The following is a 22,219-nucleotide window of genomic DNA, read 5'->3' on the forward strand; positions in this document are numbered from 1 at the left end:
TGGACTTGCTGGGGGTTTCCTGGGACTGCCTGTAGCGGGGATGAACTGCAGTGCTGGGGGCGGATACCTTCACCCCGCACCACCTTGCCGCTTCCCCCACCAAGTACCCCTATGCTTCAGAACCATTTGTGGGGCATCAAAGGGCAGAGGTGGGGGGGAAGCACCTCTAGGGCAACTGAGGGGTTATACGGCTATAAAAATAGGTGCCTTGGGTGTAGAGGAGAGGGGAAACTAGGAGTCCCAGACCAGGGCCTTAAGCAGTATCTGACACACCCAGGCTTGTTTTTATGTGGGTGGGAGTGGGGGAAAGAGGGACAGGGGAGGCTTCCTGGAGGAGATGGGACTGGGCTGACTGAAGCATGGTGTGATCCTGGGGGTGATTCCCAGGGACCTGGAGGGAGGGATTCGAGGAGCAGAAGCGGAAGGAGACCTAGCCGTTGCACTTTGTGGTCTGAGATAAAGGGACTTAACCTGATGCAGAGAAGGAGCACAAGGAACAGGGCTGGATGGAACCCACACACTACGCACTGAGGGGGGCCGGCGGTGGAAGCATGGGGTCTGACCCTTAGTTGGGGATTGGCACATATTGATTATTTTTATTTTCCACTGTGGGCCGTCCAAAGTCCCTTGCTGGCCGCCCGGTCTGGGCACCAACTGGGTGACTCAGGACTTTCTTCCGGAGTTCAATTGGCCCTACCTCCTTTGAGTCTCCCCCAGACCACACCTGTAGGGTACAGCTTGGCAAAGCCCTGTCAGGAACGCCAGCATGGCCTCCTTGCTCCACACCCTTCCCAGCTTAACTTGGGCTTGGTTGTGCTGGGCCTGCCCCAGGCTCAGGGTTGCTCTCCCCTTCTCCTGAGGAAAGGGCTGCCCAGGTACCTCCTTCCTTAGGTGGGCATTAATTAGAGGGACAAAGTCTAGAGTGATGGTGGCCAAGGTGTGTCCAGGTACTTCCCAGTTGCCTCTGTCTGAGGCTCCAGCCAGCTGCCAGGCAGGTGAAGGAAGTCAAACTGCAGAGGAGACACCAGGGTCCGAAGTGCACTAGGGCCAGGTCACAGGTCCAAGATGAGGGCTTTGCTTGGGAATCTAGGGCTCAACTCTGCCCCATCCTGCTGAGGGGCCCTGGGCAGTGCGCAACAGCTGGAGAGAATGTAAGTAAAAAGATCAGACTCAAGAAGTAGCCAGAACAGAGTAAACACGGTACTGAGCACTTTGCCCATCCCTGGGCCTCATTTCCCTATCTGAGCATGGGATCATAATCCCCATTCTGCCTACCTTGTGGGGCTGTTTGATCAGAGGCAAAGCAGAAGCTGGAAGAACTGGATATTGGAGCTGGACATGGGTTCTAACCTCAGCTGGATCTTATTTAGTCTCAGGTAGGCCACAGCCTCTCTAAGGCTCTGTTCCTCCTTGTAAAGCTCTCCCAGCCTTGCCACTTGTGTTTGGCAGAGGGTCAGGTGAAGTCATGGTTTTCAGAGGCTCATTGTTTAAACCAACAAGTTTCCAGCCCTCTGGGAATTTCCTGTTTAATGGAAGGAAAGGTTAGGAAACAGAAGACTCCCACAGAAAGTGAAATAGGATGTTGTAAATAATTCCAGATGGAGGAAGAGGCTATTACTCCAACAGGCACTGGAGGAGAGGGGAATCCCAGCCACGAGGAAGGCTTCCAAAAGAATGGTACTGGCTGGAGGGGTGGGTGTCTGTGGGACTGCAAGACTGGTGGGTGAGGCATAGAGTGGGAAAACCCAGCTCCGTCCTGGAGGGCAGTGTGAGTCAGCTTGAAGAGCTGGGCTGCAGGAATGCACCTAGGTAGTTAGATGACAAAGGCCACAACAGCCACATAGCTTCCTGGTACGAGGACTGAAATAATCAGACCCAGGAATCTGCGTCTTAACCAGGCCTCCCTCCTGGTAATGTGGGGGCAGGGTAGCTTGAGGCCACATCTTGGGAAATGCTGCCTAAGTGGTTTCCAGATTGAGATCTTGCCTTTTCTTTTTTTTTTTTTTAAAGAACTTTATGTATTTATTTTTAAAAACTTTGATGACATTAAGTCTTCACTGCAGCATGCAGGCTTAGTTGTCCTGTGTTATTGGGATCTTAGTTCCCCGACCAGGGGTTGAACCCATGTCCTCTGCTTTAGAAGTCAGATTCTGACTTATTTATTGGCTGTGCTAGGTCTTCGTTGCTGTGTGGGTTTTCTCTAGTTGCAGCGAGCAGGGTCTACTCTCTAGTTGTGGTGCGTGGGCTCCTCATTGCAGGGGCTTATCTCGTTGTAGAGCACAGGTTCTAGGGCACGCAGGTGATTGGTAGTTGCAGCTCCTGGGTGGTGGCTCATGGGCTTAGTTGCTCTGAGGCATGTGGGATCTTCCCAGACCAGGGATTGAACCTATATCTCTTGCATTGGCAGGCAGATTCTTTACCTCTGAGCCACCAGGGAAGCCCTGGAAGGTGGATTCTTAACCACTAGACCACCATGGAAGCCCCTGAGACCTTGCTAGAAGGGCACAGGCTAAAGCCATGAATTCTAATCTTGGATGTGCTACTTTTTGATTTTGGGGTCTTGGGGAAATTACCCCATGCCCTAAGCCTCAGTTTTTTCATCTATGGAGTGAGAGTGCCCCTCTGTCTCAGTGGGTGGGCCCCGTTTTGACAGAGTTGAGATCCCTCTCCTGAGTTCAGCCTTCTTGCTCTCCTCTCCCTCCCTCTGCTTTTTCCTTCCCTCTTCCCCCCCCCCCCCCACTGCTGTCTTGCCTCCCTCCTCAGAGCTGTGGTGTAAAACACTCATCTTATCATCCTGTTCCCGAGCAGGGGAGCCCAAGCCGCCATAGTTCAGGCAAGGTCAGGCTCCATTCTGGGAATGACGCTAGGACCCAGCCTCCCCGACTCCCCTGTCTGTGTCATCTTCACTGTCAGGGGCTGTTTCATCCTTTTCCACTCTGTGTCCCAGGAGCTATTTTTAGCTGGGCCCCTCTATAAGGATCATGAAGCCCAGGGACCTTGAGCAAGCTTCGTGCTTTCCTCTGGGCCTCAGTTTCCACATCTGCCAGCCAGGTGAGAAATCTTGCCAGCCTTCCTCTTGAGGAGACCCCAGTGGACATGGGACAGTTGTGAAGACGGGCAAAAGCTCCAGTCTGTGCTACTGATGCTCAGTGTGGCCTTGGCCTTGGGCCCGCAGTGCCCTTTGGGGTGTCGGTGCCTATATGAAGAATGGTGGGTGAGGGGCCAGCCTTGTAGAGGTTCTGGAAACAGCTCAGGTCTGCCCTGGAGGGTTGGAAACACAAGCTCCAGGGTTCATAGTGACCGGGCCCAGGAGTTATGATAGGAATTTGGGGATTGGCTGGGACAGGAGGTTTCTGAAGCCCCCACCACTTGCCTTGTTCTGGTCTTTCCAGGCTCTGGCTTACCTGGGGCAGACCTGGGCCTGGGTTTGTGAAGCCATCTGTGGAGCAGGGGGTGGGCTCCTATTGACTAGTGGGAGAAGGGGCCACAGTGGAGCAAAACCATCAAATGCTCCAGGAGGCAGGTCTAGGGTGGTCCACAAAGAACAACACCCCGCACTCTTGTTGAAAGAGAGCAAGAAATGCCCAGAAAAGCAATCACTTACCTTCCCAGAGAGCCCCAGAGGACCCCAGAATCTAGCCTTCCAGCCTAGCACCCACAAACTGTGGCCCAAACAAGTTCTGTTTGACCTACACAGTGCTTTTAAAAACGTGAGTTAGTTGGCAAGATGTAGCAATCTGGAGATTGTTAAACTGAAACTCGGATTTTTAGCTTCTCTTGAGGACTCTGGAGGCCTGGAGCCCTTCGGCTGGCCGAGGCAGGACCTGCTGTCTCCACTTTTCCACTAGTGCTCCCTCCAGTGGGTTCTCAACCCTGAGGACATGTGATGTCCAAGCAGTCACGGCTCTCTGACCTTGCAGACATCTGAGTGTGTCTGTAGCCCTAACCCATTTTAGAGCCCAGGTGACTAAGACTAGAGAGGGGACAGGACTTGCTCAGGGCCACACAGCAGGTGAAGTTTGGGTTGCAAAGGGAACCAGATGTAATGGTTCCCTGCTCTCTAGCCCACATGCTGGGCTCTTTTGCCCTCAGCTGCTGGAGGAGGGTCTGGGGTGGGGGGCTAGGGGAAGGATGGGACTGGTCCAGAGGTGGTTCCCCAGAGCTTGTCCTCAGCTCCCAGCCCTGGCCTGCAGGTCAGGCCTGAGCAGGCCCCCTGAGGTGATGGAGCAGTGATGGGGTGAAGACAGGGTGGAGCAACGGTGCCCAACTGAGCCCACCTCCTCTGGCCATTGTTGGATGCACAGTGCAAAGGAGCCTCTCTCCCTGCCCTGAGCTTCTGAGGACACACCCTAAGAAAGGGACCAGGCTGTGACCAGTGTGGACAGTACACAGGGACGGATGATGGTGGGAAGGAGGGGACCCACCTGGGACCTGGGACCTGGCATCAGGGAGATACTGCCCTGATGGAACAGCCAGGCTCAGGGCCTCGCAGAGAAGGCTAGAGGAGCCTAGTGTGGATTGGGGAATTAAGAGGCGAGGGAGGCTAGAGGCAAGAGGGAGACGAGGGAGGTATGTGGGCTAGGGGTCAGAGTCCCATCCGACCATTACCAGAATCCCACTGTTACCAATTATGTGATTATCAACCAAGGCAAGGACCTTCATTTCTCCCTGGCCGTGCAGGCATCTAAAGGCCTATCCTGCTGCATTCTGACCCAAAGAGGGGGGAGCTGGAACAATGAGGGAGGAGGAGAGAGTGAGTGAGCAAGGCCAAGAGCAGTGGGGCTGGGTGGACCGGGGCAGAAGAAGGCTGGGAGGATGACGCTACCATGAACAAGTAGCAGCTCTATTCAGATGCGGGGCCTGGTCCCCACGAAGAAGCCCTCTAGGCCGTGCAGTGATTAGCCACATACACTGGACAGAAATTCAGGATGGTGAAGGAACTCGACCAGGTCACACAGCCAGCAGGTGGAGAACAGGGCTGCCCTGCTGGCCTTCTGCCTCCGATCCAGTGCCCCACCCCAGGGAGATTAAGGGAACTAGGAGAAATGAGGCTGGGACTATGTCTAAAGGTTTCAGCTCTCCGCAGAAACCTTTCTCTACTTCTGGGTGTTGGTCCAGTTTGGTTGGGCAGATGGGAGTGCCCAGCCAAGGAGATGGCCCAGCCTGACCCTTAGAGGAAATCATCCACTTCCAGAAACCTCTGGGCAGCCAGCCACAGGCTCAGGAGGCAAGACTTCATTCTGACCGCACACACCGGCGACACTCTGCTCCTTCTCTGTCCCCCGCACTTGGGTCAGAGGGTCTGGCCTTGGCTGCCTGGCACTGGGACTCTCTGCCCGCTGGAGGCTGCCTTCTGCCCCGCTCTCCTTGCTCCTTGGGGACCCTGGAGGCTGGAGGTTCTCTGCCCTCTACCCTAGAGCCCATCTCTGATGGGGAGAAGCAATACTCCTCTCGGCCTCTTCTCCCTGTTTCCACACCATTCCAGCCATCCTTTTTCAGGACTAACAGTGCTTCCCTAAGACCAACCACCACTCTACTCCTGGTCCCAGGCAGTTCTGTGCCTTTTCCTTTCTAATTCTCAGACGCGGAGTAGCCATCCGCAGCCCCGTTCTCAGATTGAAGGCAGACTCTTGTTTGTGTTCAACTCCCAGCTCCATCCCTCCGTTGGTTCCTTAGCCTTAAGCAATTGACACAGCCTCTTTTGAGATTCAGTTTCCTCATGCACAAAAGGAAGTAATACATTATGTGTTGGTTAAATGTTATGTATCCGCCCGACTAGGTGATATTGCTTGTTGTTTAAACACCAATCTAGACGTGGCTGTGACATATTTTGTACATATGATTGACATCTGCAAGTAAGCAAGGGAGGTTGTCCACAGTAATATGACTGGGCCTAACGCAGTCAGCTGAAGGCCTTGAGGGGAAAACGCGAGGTTTCCTGGAGCTGGACTTCTGTTGCAAGCAGTAAGATAGAAATTCTGCCTGAGTTTCCAGCCTCCCAGCCTGCCCTCCAGATTTTAGTTTTGCCAGCCCCCACAGTCACATGATCCAGTTCCTTAAAATGAAATAAACCTCTCTTTCTCTCCCTCTCCATCTATGCTAAATATGTATCTTACTGGTTCTCTCTGGAGACCCCTGATTGGTATCCTTTGGTGGACAAGGTTGACATGAGGACTCCCTGAAACACCGCCCGCACCTGGAAACAGCATACAGTTAATGTTAGCTACAGACAAGGGAATTGAGGTGTGGAGAGGTGACTTGTCCAGAATTTCAGGGCTGGAGTCAGGATTCGAGCCAGGCCTGTCTTCCCAGCTCTCTCAATGTGTCCTTGTCTTGTCACCCACCTCCTTGCCTTGATCCTCAAGTCAAGGTGCCCACGGGGCCTTTGGTGACTCCCTCTCTCCTGGGATTCCCTTTGGGTTTAATTAGAGCCCTCCTCAAGTCCCTGTTGGGGGTGAGACCAGAGGCATTGTTGGGGCCTGACTGATACTGAGTTAGCTGATCCTTGTGCAAGACTAGCAGTCTTGTGACACGTCAGCTGTCACCAGCCCTCGAACTGCGGTGGCCCTGCTGTGGCTCTTAGAGTCGTTATGAGTGAAATCAACCAGAAGTGATGGCTAAACACCCACCCCTTCATCTTGGGGAAGACTTCTCTGCCCCACTCTATACTTTGCAGACCTTGCAAGCTCATCTCTTTGCAGCACAGACCTGGATCAGCAACACAGAGCCCCACAGTGGCCCGATGGGGTGAGACAGTATGGGCCCTGTGCCTCCTGGCCTCAGGCGCAGCCCCGTCTTAGCTGCAGCTATGGTCATTCTCAGGAACACAGCCCTCTGTGGCCAGGACTTCTTCCCATTTACTCAAGAAAAGCCTCATATCCAGATTTTGATGTGAGCACTCTGAATTCTTGTCTTGTTTTTTTTTAATAGCGAAACCCTGTTTATTTGAATAGATAATATTTGCTTATGCCGAAAGTGCAAATAGCATGGTTCAGGGTAAACCACGAACATTCCCCTCATACAGGTCTTTCCACAGGCACTGCCACTGCCCTTAGGTTCTCATGGGTCCTTCCAGAAAGATTCTACTCATTTACTCAACATTCATCAGTTGATCGTCTACTACGTGTTGAGTGCTGCACTTACGGAACATAATCCTTTTTGCTCTTTGTACTTAATGCTAATAACTTGGAGATAGCCCTGTCAGTGATCAGGGCGTGCCCATCCTTTTCCATGACTGCGTAATACTCCACCACACTGTTGCTCATCGTTCACCCACATAGCCCTTACCGATTGTTTGGTGGTTTTCAGTTGGTTGCACCCACGGACATCCTCATATGGGGTGAGGACGTCTGTGGGATATTTAGAAATGAAATCACTAGGTCAAAGGTCAAGTAGAAGGTGAAAAGCTTTGTTTTTTATTCAAGTTTTTAATTTTATATTAGAGTATAATTGATTTACAGTGCTGTGTTAGTTTTAGGTGTACAGCAAAGTTAGTTAGTTATACATGTATATGTATTATTCTTTTTCAGATTCTTTTCTCATGTAAGTTATTATGGAGTGTTGAATAGAGTTCCCTGTGTTCTACATCAGGTCCTTGTGGATTATCTGTTATATTAATGTGTATGTGTTAAACCCAACCTCCTAACTTATCCCTCCTCCTCTTTCCCCTTTGGTGACCATAAGTTTGTTTTCTGTCCTTCTTTTTTTTATAATTTTGTTTATTTATTTATTTTTGGCTGTGCTGGACCTTCATTGCTGTGCATGGGCTTTCTTTAGTTGTGATACGCAGGCTTCTCATTGTGGTGGCTTCTCTGCTGCAGAAACAGGCCCTAAGGTGTGCGAGCTTCAGTAGTTGCAGTTCCTGGACTATCAAGCACAGGCTCAATACTTGTGGCACTTGGGCTAAGTTGCTCTGCAGCATGTGAGATCGTCCCAGACCAGGGACTGAACCCGTGTCCCCTGCACCAGCAGTGGATTCTTTACCACTGAGCCACCAGGGAAGCCCTCAAACATTTGTTTTCTAAGTCTGTGCGTGTGTTTCTGTTTTGTAAATTAGTTTATTTGTATTGATTTTTTTTTTGGATTTCACATAAAAGTGTTATCATATGATATTTGTCTTTCTCTGTTTGACTTCACTTAGTATGATAATCTGTAGGTCCATCCATGTTGCTGCAAACAGCATTATTTCATTTTTATGGCAGAGTAATATTCCATTGTACCACATATATGTAGTATACACATATATATATGTACCACATTTTATTTATCCATTCATCTGTTGATGGGCATTTAGGTTGCTTCCATGTCTTGGCTACTGTAAATAGTACTGCAGTGAACATTCAGTCCAATTCAGTCGCTCAGTCATGTGCTTCCATGTCTTGGCTACTGTAAATAGTACTGCAGTGAACATTCAGTCCAATTCAGTCGCTCAGTCATGTCCGACTCTTTGCGACCCCATGAATCGCAGCACGCCAGGCCTCCCTGTCCATCACCAACTCCCAGAGTTGACTCAAACTCATGCCCATCGAGTCGGTGATGCCATCCAGCCATCTCATCCTCTGTCGTCCCCTTCCCGTCCTGCCCCCAATCCCTCCCAGCATCAGGGTCTTTCCCAGTAAGTCAACTCTTCGCATGAGGTGACCAAAGTACTGGAGTTTCAGCTTCAGCATCAGTCCTTCCAAAGAACACCCAGGACTGATCTCCTTTAGGATGGACTGGTTGGATCTCCTTGCAGTTCAAGGGACTCTCAAGAGTCTTCTCCAACACCACAGTTCAAAAGCATCAATTTTTCAGTGCTCAGCTTTCTTCACAGTGAACATTAGGGTGCATGTATTTTATGGTTTTCTCTGGATATATGCCCAGGAGTAGGATTGTTAGGTCAAATGATAGCTCTATGTTTCATTTTTTAAGGAAGCTCTGTTCTCCATAGTGGGTACACCAATTTACATTCCTACTAATATAGGATGATTCCCTTTTCTCCACACCCTCTCCAACATTTATTGTCTATAGAGAAGGTCAAAATCTTTGATTCCAACTTTGCTTTTTCTCTCATATAGAATTGTCTGCCCTGTTATAAACAACCTCAGATTCTCGATGGAACGAGGTAGTTTTCAGGAAATAGATAAATAGGTTTACATATTCAGTAAATACTTATTGTGCACCTATTGTTTACTGGGCATTGAGCCAGGTTCCAGGGAGGCAGCCCAGCTCTCACGGAGCGGTCAGTCTAGCAGGGGAGACAGATGTAAACACAAGCCCATCCAAACACATGATCATGTGAGAGTGGGAGCTCACATGGGTGTTCTCAGTGGCCAGAACAGGGGCTGCTTTATCTGGGGATTTAGAAAAGCCTCATGAGGATGGGACATTCCGTGTAAGTCCTGAAGAATGAGAAGAGGCAACCAGGTGTTGGTTGGGCTGGAGCAGGCCGGACTGGGGATCCATGATCTTGGTTGTCTCTAGCTCTAGTCACTATGCTTCATGATGTTGTTGTTGTTCAGCTGCCAAGCCATGTCCGACTATTTGCGACCCCAAGAACTGCAGCATGCCAGGCTTCCCTGTCCTTCACCGTCTCCCGGAGTTTGCTCGAACTCCTGTCGGTTGAGTCGGTGATGCCATCCAACCATCTCATTCTGTGTCACCCGCTTCTCCTGCCTTCAGTCTTTCCCAGCATCAGGGTCTTTTCCAGCAAGTCGGCTCTTCTCATCATGACGCGAGCAGTTGGAAATATCACCTGTTGTGCCAGGCACCAAGGAAGTGTTGGATACGTCTCATTGTATTACTGTCATTATAGTAAAATGTAAATGAGGAGGCATGGATGAGAAGTTGGAGCTAGTGGGCAGTGCTCAGAAGATGGGCTTGGGCTCTTTAGGCCTTTGAGGACCCTGAGGAAGGCCGATGGGGAGGAGCTAGAAGGCCTCCAAGCCCTCGCTGAAGTCATAGAGGTGGGGTTGCTGGTAGGATGGGGCATGGGGGGCAGCAGAGGCCGTCCAGGGCCCAACTGAGAGGGTCTCCAGAGCTGGCCGAGAAGTGGACCTTTTCCCATGGGGTCTGGGGTTGGGGGACAGATGTGAAGCCTTGGGGTCAATCTTAGGTGAGACAGACCCTGGTGTACAGGCAGCATGAAGTGCCAGGCCCAGACAGGGGATTCCGGGGTCGGGGGAGGGCAGTCTTCACATCTACCCAATCTCCAGATACCATCTGGCTTGATGCTGAGGCCTGGTTGTGACACCAGCCCAGCACTTCCCTCCAGCTAACGGCCACCATCCCACCCAGCCCCTGAGTTCCTCTTTTCTGAGCCCCTACATCAAGGTCTGTTGGGACTTTGCCTTCATTGCTTTGACTTGGGCTGTCTAGGGGGGCTAGAGGGGCTCAGCAGAGCTGGTGGCTCAGAGGAGGTTCTCCGTGAGCATTTGATGAGTAAGTGAATGAGTGAATGAATGAATGGAGTGGGTAAACAGGCAAGTCTTCTCTGTGGGCTCTGTGAGTGCATGTGTATGGTGGGTTCTCAGGCCCCAGAACTGGGGGCAGTTTGTGGGCAGGCTGTGTCACCAAAGAGGCAAACGTGGAAAGTGGGAAGCTGACGGCTAGGGAGGAGAATCTGAACAAGGTCATTACCAGGCACCCGGTTGCTCAGGCATTTGTGTGAGTCTGCCCCTGGGGAGATCTGCAAGGACCCTGCCGTCGCACCCCTTCTCGTCCACACACAGGCTCACGGGCCCCTCCCTGGGGTCCAGGCCATCCTTCTCCACACCATCCTCTGTGCTCACCCTGGGCTGGCCAACCCTGATCCTGGTCCTGATTCCGGACCACCATGTGAGTGTTCCAGAAACTAACTGAGGCCCTGTGGAGCTGGGCTGGGTAGGGAGCTGCAGGACAGATGGACACAGGGCTGGTGGCATGTCTTCCCCATTCCAGACCCTAAGCCTTTCTCCTGGCCCTTCTCCCACTGCCTCTGGCCAGCTCATCAGATGACCATGGTTCTGCATGGGAGGGCTCCCACACTATATCTGGGTAACTACATTTAGAAAGTAGTTTTTCCACAGCCTACGCATGTCTTAGCAGACAGGAAACTGCTGGTAGCTCTGAAGTCACAGTTTAGGTTTGGGAATTCTCGGGGCCAGAGCAGCCTGGCAGTCATTCACAGATGTACACACTGGATGTCTCTCAAATGCACACTTGGCCCGGGACCCACAGGTGCCAGAGTCACTAACACCCCCTCGTGCACAGCCACATGCCCAGCCACTCCAGTCACGGGCCAGCACACTCATACTAGCAGCCACATGTAGCTGCAAAGTCACATTTGTTGCAGGCAGACATGCAGGGATGGGCCACTGTGCACCACGGTTGTGCGTGGTGTGCACTGTCACACACACGGGCCGGGCAGCGTGGCGTCACAGGGTTGTGCATTGCTGCTTCACCTGTCACCCTCACTGCCCCCCACCAAGTGCTCACTAGCTCCCTGGAATGCGACATCACTGTGCTTCGCCTACCTGCCTTCCTGGTGAGGTCAGGGCTATGAGGTCAGTATGCGCCCCCTTGGGAGCTTGGGAGAGAACAGTGGGTTTGTAAATCACGCGAGTCCAGTTGGGGTCATCTCGGGACATTCGTGCACTTTCCAGAGTGTGTGGGTATTATTAGGCACCGGCAGGAGTCCAGAGAGGATACATCAAAGGACGTCACAGAGGTGGCACTGGTCAGTGTTCAGGCTGTTGAACAGGTGTTCTCTGAAAAAAATGTTCTGTGGTCACATAGGTTAGGAATGTGTGTTATATAATTCAGCCGGGCTGAACAAAGGTGAACTGGTTTCTCGTTTGTGGATTTTGGCAGAGCCGTGTGCTGCCAGAGCTCCCGGGAATGGTGTGGGATGGGTGGGGAGGACATAGCATGAGTCTCGTTGCTCACTCACACTGCCTTCTCAGGGCCTCAGGTGGGCTGGGGGCACCTGAGCAAGACTGCTTGGCAACACCAGCAATCCCTGGACCCTTCTGCGCCCACCGCAGGGCTGTGGATTCAGCCACGCGCCCTAGAGTCTGCATTTCTGCCAGTTCTCAGGTGTCGCTGACCCACACATGGAAAACCACAGACCTCAGAGGAGGCAGAGGAAGCTTTTCAAAGCAAAACTTGCCTGGGGTTGCACGTCTGCTCAGAGCTCCCTCCCAACTCAGTGGAAGGCACGTCCTCACGGTCTGCAAGGCCCACCACTAGATGACCCCCCAGCTAGTTAGTCTGTCCCTTAAGCCCACCCAGCAAATCCCCACCTTGGTCCTTTGTGTTGCTGCCCCTTCCGCCCTGAAACACTCCTTCCTCAGATCTTGGTGGGGACCAGCCCTGCCCTCCGCCCCTGCCTTCTCACTCCTCCAGCCCCGTGCTGTACACTGCTTTCTTCCACGAGGCCTGCCATGACTATGGCCGCACCTGCGGCCCTCTGCGTCCGCACCTGGAGGCCAAGGCCACGCCGTCATGTTCTTGGCTCCATTCCCAGCACCAAACGTGGCGCTGGGGAAGGGGAGGGTCAGGTCCTGTGATGAACAGAGTGGAGGAGGCCAACAGGGCTAGAACTTTCTCGGCCAGGTCTGAGCAGCTGGAGCCCCCACACAGGAAGACCCCAGGTGGGGCTCTCCGGTCCGATGCCAGGTCTGCTGCCCTGGGAGGCGGTGGGGAGGAGAGGACAGGTGCCCAGGCCAGGGCAGTGGGGAGTGGCCCTGGGGGCAGTCAGGCTTTGTCACTGGCAACATGTTCCTTATTAGCACTGACCTGTGTCCTCTCCTTGGAGCACTCGGCATCCTGACATATCTCCCCAGGGGTCATGGCAGTGTGGATGAACTCCGCTCACCTGCAGCTCACAGTGATGTGGGTGAGGTCAAAGGGTGTCCTGTGGCAGAAACCAGAAGGTTCTGGGGAGCTGGGGCCAGGCTTGTTTTCCCCGACACACCCTCTCCTGGGTCTGGCCTGCCCTAGGGGGGTGGCCCTAGTGGGCAGCCGGCAGAAGAGGAGTTGGCCCAGGCCTGTCTGACTGCCGGGTGCAGATGACTGATGGGGAGAGGCTGGGGGAGGGGCAGACCCCCTCTGACCTAGACCTCTGTGGGGTCTGTGGGGTGGCCGCCCGGAATCTGCACCGGCGTCCCTGGGGCCTGTCTGACTGTGTCCTGCCTCCTTCCCAAAGCAGCTGTGTGTGCTGGCTGTACCCTATAACCCTCCCCCAGCATGTCAAGGCTGTAGGTTGAAGCAGCCTTGGGTATCGGGATAGTCCATGAAATTGCTCATGATGTCAGTGATGGCCTTGCTCAGGGCTCTCAAGGAATCCTCTGACAAGCAAGGCTTTTTAAATTTATTACTTTATATTTATCATTGTTTCTGGCTGCACTGCACACAGCATTTGGGATCTTAGTTCCATGACCAGGGATGGAACCCATGCCGCCTACAGTGGAAACATAGAGTCTTGAGTACTGCACACCAGGGAAGTCCCTGACAAGCAAGGCTTTGACTTTAGGGTCCTCCTACTCAGGGAGCTAGCATCAGGCCCCGAGCCTTGCCCTGAGTGGCTATGCCTGGCAGATGGACTGCAGGCTGAGGTCCCTGGGTCACCAGCTCTCCTGGGTGTAACTGTGAGCAGTGTCTTGCATCCCATGTACCTGGGTCTGTCCATACAAACACGTGTTCACGTGCAGCAAAGTCTGCAGTCTGCATTCCTGCACTCCCAACCCCACCCCTGCCTGCCTCTTCACGTTCTTAACTGACAAAACATTAAATTAATGTCAGGTGTACAATATAATGATTCGATGTTTGTATGTATTGCAAAACGATCACCACAGTGAGTCGGTTGACATCCATCACCATACACGGTTACATAAAAATTATTTTCCTTGTGATGAGAACTTTCAAGATCCACTCTCCTAGCTATATTCAAATATGCAGGATATAGTAGTATTACGTATGGTCACCATGCTGTACATTTCCTCACCATGAATTATTCATTTTATAACTGGAAAATTTTTTTTTCTTGGAGTTTACTATATGCCAGGCCTGTGGTTTAATCCTCCTGCAATCCGATGCCATAGGATTGTGTCCCCCCAAATATATGTTGAAGTCAATACTCACCCGTATACCTGTGAATGGAACTTTGCTAGGAAATAGGATCATTAAAGGGCTTCCATGGTAGCTTAGCTGGTAAAGAGTCCACCTGCAATGCAGGAGACCCTGGTTTGACTCCAGGCCTGAAAGATCCGCTGGAGAAGGGATAAGCTACCCACTCCAGTATTCTTGGGCTTCCCTGGTGGCTCAGCCGGTAAAGAATCCACCTGCAAAGTGGGAGACATGGGTTCGATCCCTGGGATGGGAAGATCCCCTGGAGAAGGGAACGGTTACCCACTCCAGTATTCTGGCCTGGAAAATTCCATGGACTGTATAGTCCATGGGGTCCCAAAGAGTTGGACACGACTGAGCAACTTTCAGTTTTAGGGTCATTAAAAACATAATGAAGTTAAAATGAGGTCCTACTGGAAGAGAGTGTGCTCTAATCTACTACTGGTGCCCTTTATAAGAAGGCCAGAGGCACATAGAGAGGAAGGCATGTGAGGAAGGAGGTGGAGATTGGAGTTGTGCTCCACAAGAACTGAGAAACTCCTGAGGCAGAAACAAGGCGGGGGTCCTTTCCTAGAGGCTTTGGGAGGAGCATGGCCCCGCCAGCACCTCGATTTCTGACTTCTAACCTCCAGAAGCAGGAGAGAATAAATTTCTGTTGTTTTTAGCCACTGGGTTTGTGGTGTCTTGTTACAACAACCCTAGGAAAGTAATCCATTTAGTTTCTGTTAGGATTGCTATTGTACAGGAGGCACTAAGATTCAGAGATGTTAAGCTGTTGCCTACTGGTACACAGCAAGTCAGTGTTACACCTGGGATTGGAGCCCAGATCTGCACAACTCCAAGCCTATGAGCTCAGCCTCTTCCCATCAGACCCCCTGTGGTTCCATTCCTTGACCCACTACAGCGTCCCATTCCCTGCAGCCTCAGGGGAGACCCCATTCCCTCCCTGTTGGGGGCCTCCAATATTCTTCACTAGCTCCTAAGACTCTTCCATGTCCTGGCTTCCCCAAGCTCCCGTCTGACCTCCTTCCTTCCCTTCCCCAGCAGGCTTCAGGGATGCCCCTCACCATCCCCCAGACCCCGCATGGCCTCGGTCCTTCGTGCTGCCCTCAACTGTCTACATGGGAGTTCTGGTACCCCCACAACCTGGACCCCCATCCTCCTGTGCATCTCTGTGCAGTCATGATCTCCCTGTAGTTGTACCCATTCTTCCTGTTGCTCCCAGGTCTCCATACCCGGACTCCGTCCCCAGACCTCTCCCCTTCCATCCCTGCTCAGGATGGACCCTCTGTAGGGGAGCACTGACCATACCCCCTCCCTGGCACCCCAAGCTTCCAACATGCCCCATTGCCCCCACAGTGGCATTTGAGACCACTGTCCAGGCTCCTGTGAACCGTGAGGTTCAGACAGAGGAGGCCTCATTTGCCTTCTCTGCAGAGGGCCTCCCCCATCTCCCTGCCCCCAGCCCGCTCTGACCCCCAGCCTCTACCCTGGCCCAGGGTGGAAGCTGCCACTGCCCAAAGCAGGTCCAGGTTTGTTCAGCCAAAGTTGGAGGCCCAGCATGATTTGTCAAATTCTGAGCCAGCCTGTTCAGGGAAGGGAAGGAGGACAAGGCCAGAGCTCGTTTGATGTTTCGATGACCTTCTGTTGGTCCAGCATAAGTTTGCACAAGGAGGGGTCACTGGAGTCCGTGTGTCCATGTGATGTAACGGGGCATCAGCTTGTTCACCAGTACATCGGCACGCGATGTAAGAGCTGTTGTTGGCACTCCACCTGCTCCCTCCCACTTACCGTTTGGGGTACACAAGCCTGAGCCCTTATTGCCAGAGACCTCTGCTGAAGGCTTTCTGTGTCCCAGAAACCCCTAGGCCTGAAGGTGCCAGGCTGAGTGTGGGTGGATAGGCCCTCACCCGAGGTGAGGTGACTCTGAGGAATGTCCTGTAACGGGGTCTGGGCTCTCTAGGGACATCAGACTCTGGTTGCCCAAGGTGGTAATTTGCTTAATAATACCCTTCATGGCTCCCCCTCCTCTGTCTCACACTCACACTCCCTACTGGTGTGCTCCCAAACACACAAATTAGCCTTGAATCCTTTCTCAGCTTCTGGAAGAACCCAAACCAAGATATACAGGTGCAGGTACACACGTCAAAGGTCTCCCGTAAGCATGGAGGCAAGTGCAGCAGACAGACAATCACATCCAAGGACTCAGAGGTACAGGGGGGTGCACACGCAGTCACACACCTTCATCCATTCCATATGCTCTCGAGAGGGGCCTGGATGAACTGACAGGACCCTCCATCTAGAAGCACGTAGATCCTCATTCTGCTTGGCCTTCAAATCCCCACCCATGCCTCTTCCTGGAAGCCTTCTCCCCATCCTGCCAACAGAGGGGCCCCCTCAGTGCTGGGCAAGCACCCCTAAAAGGACACTCAGAGGGCTCAGCCTGCTTGGGAACCCTTTCCCTGTCTGATTCCCCTGGAGCAGAGGCGAGTTCATCTAGCACCCCCACTGAGGGGGTGCAGTTCAGTTCAGTTGCTCAGTTGTGTCTGTCTCTTTGCGACCCCATGAACCGCAGCATGCCAAGCCTCCCTGTCCATCACCAACTCCCAGAGTTTACCCAAACTCATGTCCATTGAGGGGGTGCAGGGTCAGCTATATACCTGACCCTCCATAATGCCCAGGGACCACGGAACAGAGTGGGGCATGCAGCTGGCATTCCACAGATGCTTGTGGACTAGAACTATCTGCTCCCGCCAATATAGCAAGCCCTTTTCTGAGCCCCAGCATCATAGGGACCCTTGGGAGGGATTTCCTAGGGTTCCTCAGGTCCAGTGTTTCCAGGGAGTGAATTATCCAAAAATTTTGGCGACTATTCCCTGTGCCAAGCCAGGGCTGAGTGCCCAGGACCCTCCTGTGATTAGCAGGGTGTGGTCCTTGCTCTCACGGAGTCTAGCTTAGGGGGAGATAGATGAGAAAACTCTAGCATATGAGGAGTGAGAGGTATGGAGGCATGAGGGATGACTGGGGTGGGGCCAGCGGAAGTGGCTCCTCAAAGGCAGGGGCAGGCTGTCCAGGCCCTCCTGGTGCCCAGAGTTTATCAGTTCCCCGGACCACTACATCAGAATCACCAGAGGAGGGGACTTCCCTGGCAGTTCTGTGGTTAAGACTCCATACTTCCAATGCATGGGGCATGGGTTTGATCTCCAGTCAGAGAACTAAGATCCCACATGCTCATGGGTGTGGCCAAAAAAAATAAATAAATAAAAGAATCACCAGAGGGTTTATTATAAATATGGGCTCCCAGCTCCATCCAGCTCTGTGGCTGGTCTGGGAAATGGCATTTAAACCAGCTGCACCCTAGATTCTGGAAAACCCCATGTAGGCCTGGCCTTGGCAATCTCACTCTGTTGAATGACCAGCTGAGTGACTGTTCTATAGCCCTGCTTGTCAAACTGAGGGGGGATGGTGATGGTCGTGAAACCACAGGGTAAACAGGTATATTTCTTTCTTTTTTTTCTTTTTTAAACAGGTATATTTCTGAATATCAGTGTGACTTGGAGTTAACTGGTCAATCATTAAAACACTAATTTGATATTTAAAATATATTAGAAAGGAGTATTTGCTAAAATTCATGGTTTAAGATAAAATATGAGAGAACAAAGGACTTTGTAGTGTGGGATTGGACATCTTGGGACAGTTTCAGTCCCCATCTCTGTTGGGGGTGAAATCCTAAGGCCCCCTTTTCTTTCCACCAGGGCCTGAACTATTTAAGGGTTTTTATTCTTCTTCCTGTACACATTAGGATTAAGGGTCCAGGCTGTGCAGACAGACGTGGGTTCAAATCCTGGTTGTCTACATACTGATACTAACTCTGTGCCTCATTTTTCCCATCAGTAAAATGAGTATAAATACTGTACTGCTCCTGGGCTTGTAGTTAAAACTTCACATGGATCTTGCTGTACTCCTTCAGTTCAGTTTGGTCTCAGTCATGTTCGACTCTTTGCTACCCCATGGACTGCAGCATACCAGGCTTCCCTCTCCATTACCAACTCCCAGAGCTTGCTCAGACTCATGTGCATTGAGTCGGTGATGCCATCCAACCATCTCATCCTCTGTCGTCCCATTCTCCTCCTGCCTTCAGTCTTTCCTAGCATCAGGGTCTTTTCCAAGGACTCAGTTCTTCACATCAGATGTCCAAAGTATTGGAATTTCAGCTTCAGCATCAGTTCTTCCAATGGATATTCAGGACTGACTTCCTTTAGGATTGACTGGTTGGATCTCCCTGCAGTTCAAGAGACTCTCAAGAGTCTTCTCCAATACCACAGTTCAAAAGCATCAACTCTTTGGCACTCAGCTTTCTTTACGGTCCAACTCTCCCATCCATACATGACTACTGGAAAAACCACAGCTCTGACTAGGCAGACCTTTGTCAGCAAAGTAATGTCTCTGCTTTTTAAAATGCTGTCTGGCGTGGTCGTAGCGTTTCTTTGAATGGGCAAGCGTCTTAATTACACGGCTGCAGTCACCATCTGCAATGATTTTGGAGCCCAAGAAAATAAAATCTGTCACTGTTTCCATTGTTTTCCCATCTATTTGCCATGAAGTTATGGGACTGGATGCCATGATCTTTGTTTTTTGAATGCTGAGTTTTAAGCCAACTTTTTCACTCTCCTCTTTCATTATCATCAAGAGGCTCTTTAGTTCTTCACTTTCTGCCATAAGGGTGGTGTCATCTGTGTATCTGAGGTTATTGATATTTTCCCCTGCAATCTTGATTCCAGCTTGTGCTTCATCCAGCCTGGCATTTCACATGATGTACTCTGCGTATAAGTTAAATAAGTGGAGTGACAATATACAGCTTGACATACTCCTTTCCCGATTTGGAACCAGTCTGTTGTTCCATATCCAGTTCTAACTGTTCCTTCTTGACCTGCATACAGATTTCTCAGTAGTATTTCTGGTATTCCCATCTCTTGAAGAATTTTCCACAGTTTATTGTGATTTACACAGTCAAAGGCTTTCATGTAATCAATAAAGCAGAAATAGATGATTTTTTTGAATTCTTGCTTTTTTGATGATCCAGTGGATGTTGGCAATTTTTCTCTGGTTCCTCTGCCTTTTCTAAATCCAGCTTGAACATCTGGAAGTTCACGGTTCATGTACTATTGAAGCCTGGCTTGGAGAATTTTGAGCATTACTTAGCTAGTGTGTGAGATGAGTGCAATTGTGTGGTAGTTTGAACATTCTTCTTTGGGATTGGAATGAAAACTTGTCGGGAGCTGCCAGGATGTGCCCGGGCCGTGACAAGATCACGGGACAAGAGAGGAACCTGCAAGGCACCTCTTCCCCTCGAGGTTGTCCCAGGGGCCTGGTATGTCCCTTTGCTTCTTCTGTCTCACTGCTGTTGGGCTTTCTATTAATTTTTGGAAATATAATATGTAGTAATAAGGCCTCCCTGGAAAAGTCCAAGCCTTTTTGGAAATGCTCATGATTGCTCTGGCTCGGGACACAACCATAAACATCAACTCAGAAAAGAAAAGGCCACAGGTATAGTTTGGCTGCTTGCTTTTTAAATTAAATTTTTTAAATTATAATGTTCTAGAATAGAAAAGAGTAGAGACATTTAGATTTAGAAGTAGATATACTGCTTCAGTTTACTTGCTCCTTGGTTGAGAGGGTTTTCACTATTGCTATTTCCTTGCTGCTATTTGTTCATTGTTTCCCTTTCTGTAAACAACATGGAAGATTATGGGTAATTTTGTAGAATTAGAAAATGGGGTACATAGGATTTCAATAGAAGATTTCTATTAACCAGCTTCACTGCCATTATCTCACTATTAATAGAGGTGTTTTGCTGCTTTAAAGGTGGTTTTGCTGTTTAATAGTTAATCATTGTAATTTGAGATTTTGTGGTTTCAGGTAAAGAAAAATATCAGGGTTTTCTCATGGTACTATTCTCAGAAATGTCAAACATGTTACTGTGACCCTTCCCATGTATTGTTTATTGCCCAAAGAATTCATACCATATCTGGAATCTATGGAACATTGTTTTTTTAGAGTGAAAATGTTAGGCCATTGAGGCAAGAAGACTATGTGCAGGACATTTAAGAAAAAACTCTGTCATCGGAAAAGTTCCAGATGAATGCATAAGGGAAAAACATGGGGAAAAAATATTGACAGAAGCACAAAACAATATCTGATGTGATATATGGTGACTTAAGGGGGAGGTAACGTTCATTCTATAAAAACTGAGCTATCCTAAAAATTAAAAACAAAAAGCAGCTACCTCTTCTACGCAACCTTCTGTGTGTATGTGGCTGTCTTCTTCTTCGCCGACGCCACTCATCCCTTGGGTATTCCTGGTCCTGCCGGGGTTGGACCTTGGCAAAAACTGACCTTTTCCAGTCCTGTGGCCACTGCTGAGTTTTCCAAATTTGCTGGCATATTGAGTGCAGCACTTTCACAGCATCATCTTTTAGGATTTGAAATAGCTCAACTGGAATTCCATCACCTCCACTAGCTTTGTTCATAGTGATGCTTCCTAAGGCCCACTGGACTTCACATTCCAGGATGTCTGGCTCTAAATGGGTGATCACATCATTGTGATTATCTGGGTTGTGAAGATCTTTTTTGTATAGTTCTTCTGTGAATTCTTGCCACCTCTTAATATCTTCTGCTTCTGTTAGGTCCATACCACTTCTGTCCTTTATTGTGCCCATCTTTGCATGAAATGTTCCCTTGGTAGCTCTAATTTTCTTTGAAGAGATTTCTACTGCTGCTGCTGCTGCTGCTGCTAAGTCGCTTCAGTCGTGTCCGACTCTATGCGACCCCATAAATGGCAGCCCAACAGACTCCCCCATCCCTGGGATTCTCCAGGCAAGAACACTGGAGTGGGTTGCCATTCCCTTCTCCAGAAGAGATCTCTAGTCTTTCCTATTCTATTGTTTTCCTCTATTTCTTTGCATTGTTCACATAAGAAGGCTTTCTTATCTTTCCTTGCTATTCTTTGGCACTCTGAATTCAAATGGGTATATCTTTCCTTTTTTCTTTTGCCTTTAGCTTCTCTTCTTTTCTCAGCTATTTGTAAGGCCTCCTCAGACAACCATTTTGTCTTTTTGTATTTCTTTTTCTTGGGAATGGTCTTGGTCACTGCCTCCTATACAATATCACAAACCTCCGTCCAGAGTTCTTCCGGTACTCTATCAGATCTAAGCCCTCGAATCTATTTGTCTGTCACTTCTACTGTGTAATTGTAAGGGATTTGATTTAGGTCATACCTGAATGGTCTAGTGGTTTTCCCTACTTTCTTCAGTTTAAGTCTGAATTTTGCCATAAGGAGTTCATGATCTGAGCCACAGTCAGCTCCCAGTCTTACTTTTGCTGTACTCCTTGGTAAATGAAAATTGTCAGTTATTTTATTGCTGGTGCTATCAGTTCAGTTCAGTTCAGTTCAGTCGCTCAATCTTGTCCGACTCTTTGCAACCCCATGAGTCGCAGCATACCAGGCCTCCCTGTCCATCACCAATTCCCAGAGTCTACTCAAACCCATGTCCATCAAGTCGGTGATGCCATCCAACCATCTCATCCTCTGTCGTCCCCTTCTCCTCCTGATCTCAATCTTTCCCAGCATCAGGGTCTTTTCCAATGAGTCAACTCTTCGCATGAGGTGGCCAAAGTACTGGAGTTTCAGCTGCAGCATCATTCCAATGAACACCCAAGACTGATCTCCTTTAGGATGGACTTGTTGGATCTCCTTGCAGTCCAACAGACTCTCAAGAGTCTTCTCCAACACCATAGTTCAAAAGCATCAATTTTTCGACCACAATTCAGGGCTGTGATTATCCTAATTTTTTGGGTATCTAGCCCTGTGTTCCCACCCCAGGTGCTCTGGGGGCAGCCAGCAAAGATCTGTGAAGGGACCCGAGGAGCTGTGACCTGGCATCCTTCCATCTTGCCCAAGTCCCCTGGGTTTGGGTCAGTGTCTCCAAACGTCAGCCTTCTGAGGTGGTGCTAGTGGTAAAGAACCTGCCTACCAATGCAGGAGACGCGAGATGCAGGTCTGATCCCTGGGTTGGGAAGATCCCCTGAAGTAGAAAATGGCAACCCACTGCAGTATTCTTGCCTGGAAAATTCC

General features: G+C 50.4%; 1 protein-coding gene across 1 annotated transcript in view; it reads left to right on the forward strand.

Annotated features, from left to right (window-relative positions):
- Positions 1 to 22,219, forward strand: part of POC1A (POC1 centriolar protein A) — a 120,743-nt gene that overhangs the window by 18,666 nt on the left and 79,858 nt on the right. The gene's annotated exons all lie outside the window — the stretch shown is intronic.

Source organism: Muntiacus reevesi, chromosome 4 (genome assembly GCF_963930625.1).
Source record: "Muntiacus reevesi chromosome 4, mMunRee1.1, whole genome shotgun sequence".
Lineage (NCBI taxonomy): Eukaryota > Metazoa > Chordata > Mammalia > Artiodactyla > Cervidae > Muntiacus > Muntiacus reevesi.